This window comes from Staurois parvus, unplaced genomic scaffold (assembly GCF_062004578.1).
Source record: "Staurois parvus isolate SC_StPar_1 unplaced genomic scaffold, SC_StPar_1.0 ptg000988l, whole genome shotgun sequence".
Taxonomy (NCBI): domain Eukaryota; kingdom Metazoa; phylum Chordata; class Amphibia; order Anura; family Ranidae; genus Staurois; species Staurois parvus.
The window spans coordinates 2614548-2626620 of NW_028318784.1; the positions used below are offsets into that span (position 1 = coordinate 2614548).

General features: G+C 41.3%; 1 protein-coding gene across 3 annotated transcripts in view; it reads right to left on the minus strand.

Annotated features, from left to right (window-relative positions):
* Positions 1-12073, minus strand: part of NCAM2 (neural cell adhesion molecule 2) — a 515560-nt gene that overhangs the window by 27301 nt on the left and 476186 nt on the right. The gene's annotated exons all lie outside the window — the stretch shown is intronic.

Here is a 12073-nt window from a genome sequence, read left to right on the forward strand (position 1 = left end):
CGGACTGACCATTTGGAAACTCGGGCACTGCCCGAGGGCCCGGGGTCAGTAGGGGGCCCCATGAGATGCCCCTGGTACCTTTTTCATAGGGTTTTTGAGTTAGGGCAAGGACACAGGGGCCCCATGATCCCCTATTGCCCGGGGGCCCCATGAGTTGTCAGTCCGCCCCTGGATGGACCACTTGCCATCACTCTTTTATGTTTCTCTTTCTTTCTTTTTTTTTGCCCCTGACTTCCTTTCATCTCATGTGACATCCTGGGAAATAGCAGAGTCTGCAGAAGAACTACATATCCAATTATACATTACCTTACTGCAGACAGAGTAGGGCATGTGTTACCTATCTACACTACAGTTTCCTTATAACAGCACTGGTTCTTTTTATAGCAAACCACAATCTTACTTACATTTTTTATAAGCATTTAATACAACAAAAGGTTCCTAGTGGCAAATACACCCACTCTGTCAAAACAATTCTGGGGGAGATTTGCTAAAAATGGTGCACACAGAATCTGGTGCAGCTGCACAAAGTAACTAATCAGCTTACAGGTTTTATTGTCAAGGCATAATTGAACAAGCTGAAGTTAGAAGCCAATTGGCCATGCACAGCTGCACCATATTCTGTGTGCACCAGTTTTAGTCCTTCCCCTCCATGTTTTTTCTCTTTAAGTCCCGTGTGCCGTTATAATTGTAATTAAATGAGTGGTTGGTGGCCTATCAAGAGAAATTTCCCATAAGTTGTGCTCAGAAACTTTCCCTGTTATTTTGACTAAGTATCACATTCCTGAACTCCTAATTGAACAGATGTTTATACATAGAATTTACTATACGTCACTTAGATTGTATGCTATGGGTAGATTGGATTCTCCAGACTGCTGTTGTTGTCATGTTGCTACTGGAGACTTCTTTCATGGATCTGGGATTTCCCAGGGATGGGGAGATTTTGGTCTACTATCACTTTGTTTATGGAGAAAAAGTTGGCCTTGCCTAATATATGTACCCCAGCTCGATGTCTCTTAGGAGACCTTGAGGAGAGAGGGGCCTTACTCAGATTCCTTTTCTTTTATGCAAAAAAGGTCATTGTCTTACAGTGGGAAAAAAGAGACCCCCCACTTTACATATTTGTATTGGTTTGGCCTTATAATGTGTTTTATACCCTGTCGCTTTGGTGGTCTTGTATGAGATTTATGGTTTTGTGCCTTACCTGTCTTGTATATTGTTTCTTGTACTATATGTGCCTATAATGGAAACTCACCAGTCATGATGTTAGAGTTGTACTTTTGATGGGCTACATTTGTGACTTTTTTATGAAAATGTTAACATTTGCTCAGGGGCGGACTGACAACTCATGGGGCCCCCAGGCAATAGGGGATCACGGGGCCCCTGTGTCCTTGCCCAACTCAAAAAAGCCTATGAAAAAGGTACCAGGGGCATCTCATGGGGCCCCCTACTGACCCCGGGCCCTCAAGCAGTGCCCGAGTTTCCAAATGATCAGTCCTCCCCTGCATTTGCTTTATTTTCCTTTGTACTTCTGGCCTGTCAGTATGTAACCTGACCGGTTTTCCTTTTTTGTTTTGTTAGTTAAAAATTAATAAAGGCACCTTAAAAAAAAGAGATGTTTCATGCTTCACCCATATGTTCTATGTGTAACTAAAGCCAGCAATAGATGGATCAAAATTAATCTGGTTCAGCAGGAACTGGACAAATTCCAATCCATATAAGGGCAGGCTGGTTGTACTGAGGTTGATCCATTAATCAACTTCAGTACAACCAGCCTGTTGGGGTTTTTTCTCTTTAAAGCTACCAGCAGAGATCATTGTAGTTTGCCAGTGGGGAAGGCTCCCAGCTTCCCCACCAGCAGAACATAATAGCACTGAAGGAGAGATTACTTCATCAACACTGACTGTGGTTCAAGGAAAGAAAATTGCATAATGTACAGCTGCCCTTACACTGTATTCAAGATTTGTTAGTTTGTAAACTTAGATTATCTGTTGACTAAATACATTTTTAAGACAGCTTGCACAAAAATAACTATTACATTATTATTGCTTTATTTTCTGTTCAAGTTAAGAACATGTAAAATATATAAAAATAAATCTGGCTCTTCTGAAAAGGTATAAGAGCAAATGAACTCATGGCAAATGAATTTACATTATTAATATTGCTAACCATACAACTTCATGGTTCTTAAATCTCCAGGTGAAAAATATAACTATATTTTTCTAATATTACTGGTTATTGTAATGTTTCAAATGTTATGAGTGTTAGTACAATATTTCTCACAGTATGTTTACCAGTCAAACATGTTATGTTTTCTGCAAGTCTTGGAAATAAAAAGGTTATGATAAAACATTTTCCTTGATAGTTCTTTGATATTTCTTCTAGCCTTATTACCGCTAACACCACATCTCATTTAGTTTCTAAAAGTCATTACCTATGCAAAGTTGCATACTGCATATACACTGCTCAAAAAATTAAAGGAATACTTTTTAATCAGAGTACAGCATCAAGTCAATTAAACTCCTGGGATATTGATCTGGTCAGTTCAGTAGCAGAGGGGGTTGTTAATCAGTTTCAGCTGCTTTGGTGTTAATGAAATTAACTACAGGTGCACTAGATGGGCAACAATGAGACGATCCCCAAAACAGAAATGGTTTTACAGGTGGAGGCCACTGACATTTTTTTCCCTACTTATCCTTTCAGACTGTTTTTCAATATTTTTGCATTTGACTAAGGTCAGTGTAACTACTGGTAGCATAAGGCAATAAATGGACCCTACAGAGGTCGCACAGGTGGTCCAACTCCTCCAGGATTGCACATCAATACATGCCATTTCCAGAAGGTTTGCAGTGTCTCCCAGCACAGTCTCAAAAGCATGGAGGAGATTTCAGGAGATAGGCAGTTACTCCAGGAGAGCTGGAAAGGGTCGTAGAAGTCCATAGATGGGTTAACAACAGCAGGACAAGTATCTGCTCCTTTGTGCAAGGAGGAGCACTGCCAGAGACCTACAAAATGACCTCCAGAAGGCCATTGGTGTGAATGTCTCTGAAAAATCAGAAACAGACTTCATGCGGGTAGCCTGAGGGCCCGACATCCTCTAGTGGGCCCTGTGCTCACTGCCCAGCACTGTAGAGCTCAATTGGCATTTGCCACTGAACACCAGAATTGGCAGGTCCACCACTGTGGCCCTGTGCTTTTCACAGATGAGAGCAGGTTCACCCTTAGCACATGTGACAGATGGGAAAGGGTCTGGAGAGGCCATGGAGAACATTATGCTGCCTGTTACTTCATTCAGCATGACCGTTTTGGTGGTGGGTCAAGGATGGTCTGGGAAGGCATATCCAAGGAGGGACGCACGGACCTCTTCAGGCTAGACAATGGCACCCTGACTGCCATTAGCTATTGGAATGAAATCCTTAGACCCATTGTCAGACCCTACGCTGGTGCAGTGGTTCGTGGGTTCCCCCTGGTGCATGACAATATCCGGCCTCATGTGGCGAGAGTATGCAGGCAGTTCCTGGAGGATGAAGGAATTGATACCATTGAATGGCCCCCATGCTTGCCTGACCAAAATCCAATAGAACACCTCTGGAGTATCATGTTTTGCTCCATCCAATGCCACCATTTTGAACCTCAGACTATCCAGGAGCTCAGCGATGCCCTGGTCCAGATCTGGGAGGAAATACCCCAGGACGCCATCCGTTGTCTCATTAGAAGCATGCCTTGACATTGTCAGGCATGCATACAAGCACGTGGGGGCCATATAAACTACTGGGTACCATTTTAAGTTGCTGCAACTAAATTTCAGCAAAATGGACTAGCCTGCTGCATAATTATTTCACCTTGATTTTTGGTGTGTCTTTGAATTCAGTACTCTGTAGGTTGATAATTTTCATTTACATTCAACAATGGGGCATCCTTACATTTCTAACACATTACCCAGTCCATATCAGTATAGATATCCAGCATGATATTTTTCCCCATTGAGATCTGATGTGTATTCAAAGTGTTCCTTTAATTTTTTTGAGCAGTATAAGACTGTTCCCTTAGGGACCAGTAAGACTCAGCTATGCTATGTGAACTTATGACAGATAATACAGCTAATTTTCTGTTTTCTGTGGTCCTCAATAGCATCTCTGTTTTTTCAACTTAACCTTTTAAAACTAAACTATTAGTAATTATGCTCCCAAACTCTCTTGTATAGTTAGCAATGCACTTATCAGTTCTTCAAAACAATATGCTGTCTATTGGCTAGATTTGGAATAGCCTTAAGCAGCCAATGGATTACTCAGTGTTCTTTCCTTCCACCACTGGTGGAAGGAGAGAGAGTCGCTCAGTCCCCCCATCAACACAGTCAGTAATAATGGGGGAATACCTCCTGCAGTGCTATTGTGTTTTGCTGGCAGTGGCTGCAGGGCACCTTCCCAGCAGGTAGAACACAAGGGTTACTGCCACTGGCAGTAATCAAATGTAAACAAATCCAACAGGCTGGTTGTACCCATTTGATCGATGGATCAACTTGAGTACAATCAGCCTGCCCATGCATAGATCGAAACTAGGCTGGACCCTGCTGAACCTGCCAAATTTCAATTCATGTATGGCTGACTTTATTTTTTTATTCACCAATTTATAGCTCTAGCACGTTCTTACCCATTGTAGTTGAAAAATCTCCCACGGTCCTCACTGCACTAATAAGGTAGTAAAATACTAATCCAAGCATTAATAGTTTCTTATCAGGAACATTGTAATTCTTTATTAGCCAGCCTGCATTAATAAGATGGCAACATTTTAGGTATTCCTAAAAGCAGTTGTCATCTTTATTTTCCATACTAACATCTGATAACATGACCTTGCATGAAAACTCAAGGTTTGCTTACAAATGAGCCCCCTACCTCCTGATCTTCCTAAGCTTAGCCATCCCCCTCAGGTACTTATTTATGTCCCACAGCCTTGAATGGGATGTTTCTCCTGCAGTACAGGTACAGTAGGTATTATTCAAGTCTATGGATGTTAGTGCACAGGCAGGACATCTACAAAACAGATTTTTACTGGCCAGCATGAAAACATTGCAGGAGGCCACTACTGTTAGAGTGGGTAAGCACCTGCAGGCAAAATAATGGTTCAGCTTTGGATAGTTTAGTTCACTATGGGGCTGGGTGTGGTTCATATGATTAATTAACTTGTCCTTTAAGATGTTGGTGCAGAAGATAAAGATGGCAATTGTATTCATGGATTATTTAAGTAGGCCATAGATGATGTGATTTTCTTTCCTGCAACCATGGTTTGCTGACAGTGTTGATGGGGAATCCCTTCTATGGAGCTATTCTCCCAGAGGGGAGGTGCAGAGGAGCCGTCCCTGACGGGAGAACACAGTGATTATTGCTATCTGCTATAGCTGCTGGCAATAATTGCATTAAAAATCTGTCAGGCTGGTTGTACCCAAAATTGTACAACAATCAAATTGGGTACAATCAAACCTGCCCACAGATGGTTCGAATCTTGTCCAATCCCTGCTGAACCAGCCAATATATGAACTATTTATGGCTGGCTTAAAATATTGCAAGAGAAACAAGATAAGGACACCATAGATGTGTAAGAAAAAGAGTTGATTCTGAATCAGCACACTATAATAGCTGATTCAGAACAAACTCGTTTTTACTACCTACCTATAGTTTTCTTATCAAACTATGTATTAATAATACACCTGTTTCTCCACCCGACTATATAGTTCTAAATAATTTTTTTCCTCTAGAGTGCATACAAATTCACTTTATCTAGGATTCATATGGTACATTTTTCAATACATCCTCACTCTCCCTAATCAACAATAATTCTCCTAAAGCATCTTAGGAAGTATCTTGCAATGCATTGTTTTTATTATAAGCACTAATAATGGTAAACATAAAATGCTGGTTCATATACCTCAAAGAACAAATGTTAGCTTGATACAACCCTAGCTAGGTTTGATCAATAATCCATAATAGGTAATAGCTATACAAGTATATGTATATAAAAATATTTTATTTTTGCACAAAGATTTTTGGTCATACCTACAAGTTCCATTATGAATGACTGTAGATTTAGATACATATCTTTATTACAGAGCAATCATTTTGAATGATGTTTTATGCAAAATGCTTTCTATTAATCTTTATTTACAAAAATCAAATGTAGATATATGAATATTTGTAATTTTTGTAATGAATTTTCCCACTAGTGTGATAATCAAAATGAATTGTTTCTTTTTATCAGATCTATCCCACAAAAATTAGAGATCTTTTGAACTGCATAATAGCATATTTTAATGTATGTTATTAAAAAGTTTTTATTTTATTTTATTTTCTACACTGTACAATGGTAGTTGAATTTTTATGAATATGTTATCTATTGTGTTGCTAAGTAATACCTATTATATTATTATTATTTTATTATTATTATTCTTGCAGCCCTGATGAAGGGGGCCTTTTCAACCCTTGAAACATGTTGATATTTCCCTATACCTTTGTGACCAATAAACTTTTTCTGGAGTGTCAAAAATTTGAAGCACTCTTTTCTCTTTGTAATGCTGCAGGCTTTGTTATAAAGTCCAAATTAAGTTAGTCCTCTTTCTTTTGTTAATCTCTGCCCTGGTCATCTAATACTGTGTGGGCTACAATTAAACTTCTAGTCATATGATCCTTCAGTTTTGTTGCACTACTCATCTATGTACAGCCCAACCTTGTTCCTGTTTATAGTCTAAATCATTAATATTTTCAAATTAATTGCTCCAATGTGACCACCTCACACACTCAGGATAAGTTCACCTTTCTCAACATGTTACGAATAGACAGGCTCCCTCACCCTCTCATCCTCCTTCTCCCTCCTGCTAGCTGTAACAATTTTAAAAAGATGTGGTCATATGGCTCTATCCACCCGGCCGCATCACTCATTCACAGTATTCTGTGAATGAGAACACTACAAGTTCCGACAGCCTTTGCAGCTGTCAGCTTGTAGTTCTCAATGAACTACCATGGTGCTATGGAGCACCATGGTAGTTCACTGAGTCTTCCTGTCAGTAAGTATCTGCTTGCCCATACGAGGTGTTCTGGCACACAGATTCACAGAGGTCTGCAGGAGATCTGCATTGTGCCAGCGATCTGCTGATCGCTGGTGCAATGATTTACAGGCTCCAAAAATAAAAAATGTGATCTTATTTTTTACAGAATTCCCATTTGTGGCTTCCCTATGGAATGTTCTGTCCTTCCGCTAGCCGTGTTGTATATCAATGCTAGAACATGCAAGCTTTGGAAACTTGTTAATTTTCAAGCATCAACACTGAAGAACAATACACTTTATTTTAGTCTATTAAATATGCCACTAAGTGGTATCAGTTTTAACTGGTTCCCACCCCGCCTACTGTACAATGACAGCTGGGTCGGACCTCTCTCATTCTAGGAGGACGTCATATGAAGTCCTCCCATTCTTGCCATGCATTCATGCCCCTCTTGGACACAGCACATCACTGATCAGGGTAAAGAGCCAATGATGTTGGCTCTTTACCATGTGATCAGCTGTGTCCAATCACAGCTGATTACATGTAAACAAATGACAGTTATTGCCATTTCCTTTTCTCAGCGCTGTCACAGCGCTGAGGAAAGGAAAGCCAAAACTTGGATTTCTTATGACAGGGACATTTACATTGACAATCAGTCAATGCCCTGATGATCAAGTGAGCGTGAAGGCCATTTATCAATTCCTTCATCCTCCAGGAACTGCCTGCATACTCTCGCCACATGAGGCCGGGCATTGTTGTGTACCAGGAGGAACCCAGGACCCACTGCACCAACGTAGGGTCTGACAATGGGTCCAAGGATTTCATCCCAATACCTAATGGCAGTCAAGGTGCCATTATCTAGCCTGTAGAGGTCTGTGCGTCCTTCCATGGATATGTCTCCCCAGACCATTACTGACCCACCACCAAAACGGTCATGCTGAATGTTACAAGCAGCATAACATTCTCCACGGCTTCTCCAGACCCTTTCACGTCTGTCACATGTGCTCAGAGTGAACCTGATCTCATCTGTGAAAATCAGTGCTGGGCAGTGAACAGGCAGTGAGCACAGGGCCCACTAGAGGACATTGGGCCTTCAGGCCACCCTTATGACGTCTGTTTCTGATTGTTTGGTCAGAGACATTCACACCAGTGGCCTGCTGGAGGTCATTTTGTAGGGCTCTGGCAGTGCTCATCCTGTTCCTCCTTGCACAGGAGAAGATACCTGTCCTGCTGATTGGTTAAGGACCTTCTACAGCCCTGTCCAGCTGTCATAGAGTAACTGCCTGTCTCCTTGAATCTTCTCCATGCTCTTCAGACTGTGCTGGGAGACACAGCAAACCTTCTGGCAATGGCACGTATTGATGTGCCATCCTGGAGGAGTTGGACTACCTGTGCAACCTGTGTAAGGTCCAGGTGTTGCCTCATGCTACCAGCAGTGACACTGACCCTAGCCAAATGCAAAACTAGTGAAAAACAATCAGAAAGGATGAGCAGGGAAAAAAATGTCAGAGGCCTCCACCAGTAAAATCATTCCTATTTTGGGGGTCATCTCATTGTTACCCATCTAGTGCACCTGTTGTTAATTTCCTTAACACCAAAACAGCTGAAACTGATTATCAGCCCCCTCTGTGACTGAACTGACCAGATCAATATCCCAGGAGTTTAATTGACTTGATGCTATACTTAAAAAGTATTCCTTACATTTTTTTGAACAGTGTATATATATTTCTTAAAGTATTGGTCATTCAGAATGAAAGAAGACTCTTAAAATGTAATTTGCAAAGTGAGCATATATTGTTTGAAGTGAGCATTCACTCTGCTGTGTAATGGACATTACATAAAGTAGTAGATATATACATTTTCCATGACTAACTGGAAATATTATTATTTAAAATGTATCCAAAGACATTTTTTAAAGTTTTGGATGAAGTGGGAAAGGTTGCTAGGCTTTATTATTGTCTTTGGTAGTCATCCTTATTTTGGAGAGGTTACCCCTCCCTTCCTGTTGCATCAGCAGGATAGGAAGTGAAGAGAAATCTCCACAATGGGAGGTAGGTGGCAAAAACACACCTGGCAGAAGTTTTATAAACATCTAAAGTCTTTTTTTTGTAGAATAGGGGATGGTTTTTTATTGGCATCTGTGTTTCATTAAGAAGAATTTCCTGTCATTTCCTTTCCTGTAGATTATTCCTGTTTTGTTAGGTTTTTGGTTTTACACTCACTTTCATTTCCATGATCTGATCTGAACTATTAGAGAGAGTGAATCTCCCTAAAGTAACCTGTAACAGCCTGGCAACCCATCTACATAGGGAAAGAAATCCGCTGCACAGATGTCTAGACACTGCGTTCCAACAATCTCACATAGCATTTCAGGCATATCCTTCCCCCACCCACGGGCAGAAATTAAAAAAAGCCCAACTAGAATTAGACCTCTTCCTGACAGAGTCAGCAGAAAAGGCACTCCATAGATCCCATCATAAGATCTACATGAAAGCTAACAAACTGGACACATTCTTAACCTTGTCTCTCCACAGACTGGATAACACCCATAAACCCATTTGCCTAAAAATAGCCAAAGATACATACTCCAGCAACCCCCTACACATCTTGAGAGTATTTCGTAGACACCGCACAGACCGATACACAGCAAAAACCCCATTTGACGAATCTTGAGCCAAGTCCCTTTTCACCAACTTAAAACTTCCATCAATGTCGGACTCACACCACTCAACCTTGGAACAGCCAATATTGGCTCTAGAGGTCCTAAACACGATTAAAACCCTCAAAGCTAACAAATGTCCTGTCTCTGATGGATTCACAGCCTCCTCCTCCTTATAAACACTTTGCAGACTTCCTTGCTGCTGTCAGGGCTCCCGGGTGTGACCAGAAGTATGTGACTGACGCAGGGAAACGCAGACTTCAGATATGTTATAAACAATGTAATTTATTAACACTAACAATACAAACATAAACGCAGTGCAATACTAAAACATAACACAGTGCAAACAAACCAAACCAACCACCCACAGATAACAGTACATACAATGCAAGCGTCGTCAGGCAGGCCGGGTCAATATCAATCGGGCAGGTAGGTACAGGGGGAGCAAGCGGAGAATGGTCGGGGGGCCCAGGCCAGGTTCAGCAGGTAGCGGGCAGTGTGGTACAGAGGGTCAGGCAGAGGAGAATGGTCAGACAAGCCAGGGATCAGGAGCAGGAGAATGGTCAGACAAGCCAGGGATCAGAGCAGGGTCAGCAGAGAATCAGACAGGAACAGGGAGCAGGAACAGGATACAGGGCCCAGGAGAAACACAACACCAAGGCAGAGTCTACAGGTCTGAATGTCCCTTAAATACACCAGTATAATTAGTTCCAGGTGTTTGACTGGCTCCAAGGTTGAGTCTCTGATTGCTGGGAGCACCCGCTGGCCAGCCCTGGTACTGCAGCTCATAAGGCAGGTGAGTCCCACTATTGCTGGCCAGTCCATTCCTGACAGCTGCCCTCCTAGTTGGAGCATTTAACTCCCTGCGATAAGAGCAATCCTTTCAGCCAGACTCCTTCCAGGCCATCATCTTCCTGCTACCTAAGCCTTATTCGGATGACACCTCCTGCACCAATTACAGCCCCATGTCCCTCCTCAATGTTGACTTCAAGATATTGGCTAAAATCTTATTAATGTGTCTTCATAGGGTTATAGGGTCCCACATCCATAAGAAAAAAGTACGTTTCATCCCACTGAGACAAGCTGGACATTGCCACATCTCTACCTGCTTCATGTCACTCAACATTAAAAAAGCCTTTAAAAAGCCTTTAAGACAGTCTATTGGCCCTATTTACATTATGCCCTTCATCACTGAGGCTTCGGTTCACACTTCCTTAAATTGATCTCCTCCTTATATGCAAACCCATCGGCGTATTTGAAATATGCAGGATACAAATTTGACCCATCCCTGATCTTACAAGGAACATACTTACCTCAGTAAACAGAAATTTATTAAAAAGAAAGGTACTCACAAACAGCGAATAAAATCAGGCATGTAAGTCCTCACAGGGACTTCAGAGATAGAGGGCCAGCACCTATTCGTGCATAAATTAAATTAATAAATTATTAATGAGTAATATACGTTAATATTATTTTTACAATCCATTACTTATTACTTATGAATAATTTATTAATGATTTATTACCATCTCTATTTTTCTTCACTATGTCTCATCACTATTGTGGCAGCTGGTGTCTCTAAGTTTGCCCTCTAGAATTGGGCACCTGAGATGTCCGTTAGTGGTTTGGGCAGATTTTGCTCCTAGTTGAGTGTTTCTCCCTGAGCTTTGTCTGTGTGAGGACTGGCAGGGAGCGCTGTCACCCTGTCTTACGAGTGGCGCCGTTTCCACGCATGCGTATTGGCTGTCGGAAGTGTTTGGCTGAGATCACGCCGACGGGCCAGCTCTTCACGCACTGCGCAGGCGCGTGCTGGTCGGAGCATGCACAGTTAGGTCCACGCTGTATTGGCGTGCGTTCCAGGGAGAAGCAGTCAGCAGCGAGCAATCTGCAGCCATAGCAGGGAGACAGTAGATCTCCCTCTGCTGCTAAGTATTGAATATGATCGACCAGCCCGACACATGGGATTTCCTCCTCCCGATCCGCACAAGCCACATAGGAATACTCAGGTCTCATAAATAATGTTAATATTAATCAATTAATGAGTTCCTAATTCATATATATGGTGATGATCATATACACATGTGTGCACACCCAATGACTGATGAATTTATTTATTTATTATTAGGTTTGGATATGATTTTATACTATTTATACTATTTATATTTTATTACCATTCTTTCATTCATCTAGTAGTTTCTTTTTCTTGCATGTTTATCACTATCATTAATGATATTCGTATTATTGTTTTAAACTCTATTTATTTATTTATATGTGTATATGTGGGTATATTCATTTATATATATATATATTTCTCATATGCTTTTTATATACACACATTTATTTTTATCATGACAACTAGATCTTATTTATTGTTGACACCTGGGG